The sequence below is a fragment of the Leptodactylus fuscus genome, chromosome 8 (assembly GCF_031893055.1).
Source record: "Leptodactylus fuscus isolate aLepFus1 chromosome 8, aLepFus1.hap2, whole genome shotgun sequence".
NCBI classification, from domain to species: domain Eukaryota; kingdom Metazoa; phylum Chordata; class Amphibia; order Anura; family Leptodactylidae; genus Leptodactylus; species Leptodactylus fuscus.
In genome coordinates, this window is record NC_134272.1 from 68,679,363 (window position 1) to 68,682,829 (window position 3,467).

The window sequence follows — 3,467 nt, forward strand, 5'->3', positions numbered from 1 at the left end:
TTGTAAGGCCCATGCGACACCTGATGATCATATGAAAGTGACAAGTGCCAATACATACTAAGTACCATGTTACTGGCTTCAAGTTCAAATTCAGATAAAACACTAAGGTATTGTTTCTTCTCACTTTACCAACTACTTATCATATACATATCACAGGGGGCTGAGAACCATCCCCTAAATCAACCACAAATCACAGACATGGCTGGTGCCAGAAACAAATAGAAAGTAACTTTTAATATTGAAAGATAAAAAAAAGTATGTAGGAAGTCCACTACCATAAAATATTATATATATAGTTTATAAACAGAGAACCCAGCACTCTTATAGCAGTACCCAAATGTGGTACCTCAGTAGTCTATCACTGTTTCCAAGCACATTTCTATACTTTATTGATCTAATAATATATACTGAATGCAAAGACATAAATTTAATAGCATTCTGCCACTATTCACATTAATGAAATACCATAATATCAACAAATAAATATGTATTCATTGGCCCCTGGGTTATGAAAGCTTGTGCAGAGTAGACTTCACTTTAGGTAAGCAGGATGCTGAATGTGTTGAACATTTCCATAGTACTGTATGACATAACTTATGAGGAAACACAAGGAAAATCTGACTTACCTTTCTATGTTGCCCTTCCTTATGTCTTCACAAATCATCCTGTATCTGCTTCTCCTTCCTCCAGACTGGATGTCCCATCTGAACCTGAAGACTATAATAAAACAAGACTTCTTTGGGGTGCTTATGTCAGCTGTCAGGGCACTTCTCTCTATATAACACACATGTTGGTACAGGGGTGATTCCACAACAATAAAATATTACAAGGCATGTTAAAAAGATGCCGATGGAGCCACAATGGTATGCTGTTCATTTTCATTACAATTAAATAGCAGAAAGTGGTGTAGACTCCACATTTATATGAAACCTCATTCTCACTCACACAAGTAATTGTGCATTTATATAAGGGGAACCCATTCTGCCTATTATTATACGCCTTATATACCCTACAGAGAGAGCTTTGGTCATGTTTTATGATTTCTGTGGGTTATCCATAGAGATTGTGTATGGACATTGCCACAGCAGGAAAGATATGTCCAGATTGGTTTCCCTATAGACTTTAATATCATCACTACAATTCCTTTGATTATAAAAAATACAATGTAAAGTATTAATATGATTACATTTTAATACGATATTCTGAAATAAAGGGGTTTTATTGACATTCTATTCATTGTGTAAATATTTACTAAATAATGTAAATAATAAATACAATGTAACAAATACTTTCCTATTAAAAACTAGAATTTCAGTGTTCCATAGGCCATGTAGTATCTTGTATTTGAAGGTTAAAACTATCTTTAATTCCTACAACTGATCCATTATGAGTTAGCCATTAAAAAAGGTATCATCTACTGAAGACTCTCAAGTATTTGTTTTTTATATTACAACTGATCCACAAAGTATTTTCCAGCAATAATGCGAAGTTACTTTTTGTACCCGGATCAGTAAAGGTGGAGGTTACAGCAGGGCATAAAGTTTTGTTTCGGAATAGAAATGTTCTTATCAGTACATTGTTGGAAATGAGAAAAGCAGAATGACAAGTGCATTGAAAGGATTTAATGGCTAAAATAAAAGTAATAACACGCAGTAGGAACTATCAATACAGTCTAGGTGGACTTCATTATTGGAAACTAGGAAAGAAATCCGCAATGAAGTGTTTTTATTGTAGTGTATGGTTATACTATTAGAGCTATAGGGTGCTGTCATACAAGACATTGATAGGAAATAAAGAAAATGGATTATATTAGCTAATGAATGTAATATGCTGCATTTCTTATATTAAAAGCAAATCTGATCCTGAGCAGGTGATACATGTGAGAGGATCCTCTGTCTCCATCTCTGTATAGCAGTGTATATAGTGACAGAGTATATAGTGGCAGTGTATATACTCAACTGCTGACATCCTCATTGCCATGGTCTTGTCCGTGAGAACTATAGTCCCCTATTTTAACAATTGGCGGGGGTCCCAGTATTTAGATTGCAGCCGATCTAAATGTATCAATAATTCTCTAAAATATATACAAAGATATTTGTAGAAATGTGTAATAAAAGTAGCATCTGCAGTGCAAAAATAACTTACATTTCTTTTCTATATTCAACAACATTATAAAACATTCTCTTATGAATACACTCTAAAAAGACCAGATCAGAGTTTCAGAGTTAGGCCTTGTGCACACAGCAGCCTGTACAGAAACATATTTGTTCTTTGATGCCCTATACAACATAGATACACTGTATGTTAGGCCTGATTCACATCAGGGTTCGGGTTTCTGTTCGGGGAATCTGCTTGGGGACCCCCTGAACAGAAACCTATCCACATAAAAAAAGCGGTTACCTGAGGAATCTCCCGGACCCCATAGACTATAATGGTGTCCATGTGGTTTCTGCACGATGCAGAGAGAAAAGTGCTGCTTGCAGGACTTGTCTCTCCGCATATAACATGTGGAGTGAATTGAGCAGAAGATAAGTATAAGATACGTATAAGTATTTCCTATATATTTACCATTCCTTTTGTAGCCTCTCTTGACTTTGACACAAAAGAAATGCAGCAAAGTCTGCGACAAAAAAACTGCCTTTCTGCAATGTGGGGCCTCAACTGAGAGCGGTTCCAGGCCTCAAATTTAGTGATGACCTATCCACAGAATACTATGAAAACTCAATTTGGGTTCAGAGAACCTTTTTAGGCCGGGGCCCACATTGCTGCTTTTTTGTTGCAGACTTTGCTGTGATTTTTTGCAACAATGCAGAGTGTTACAGCTAATGCAAAGTAAGGCGGAGGCCCCACGTTGCGGAAATGCAGCCTTTTTTGTTACAGATTTTGGTGCAGTTTTTTTAGCCAAAGCCAAGAATGGCTACAAAAGGAATGGAAGATATTTAGGAAGTTCTTATATTTCTACCTTCTGCTCACTCCACTCCTGGCTTTGGCTCATAAAACCACAACAAAATTTGCAGCAAAAAAAGCTGCATTTCCGCATTGTGGGGCTATAGCCGAAATGGGATTCAGGCTTATCCCATCCACAAATTGTAGATAAAAATCCACAGCGCACCTGCATTTTTAAAAATCGCAGCGTTTTATTTAGGTTGTTGTTTATGATGGGTTTATGATAGACTTTATTAGAACATTAGCAATCTGCTATGAACAGCATCTAAAATCTAATCAACAAGGGCCAATCCTGGTCATTGAACATAAAAGAAATTCCCAAATCTGCTTCAGTGAAAAAAAGACTGGTTTGCTGCAATTTTTCTGTATAATAGACAAAGAAAAAATGATACAAACGTTACATGAAAAAAACTTCTCTCTATTTCATCACCTCTTCTATGCTGCAGGAATAGGATCATATTTCTTAGGACAGTAATATATCATTTTGTTAACCAATAATGTAAAGAAGTGTACGGCCTCCC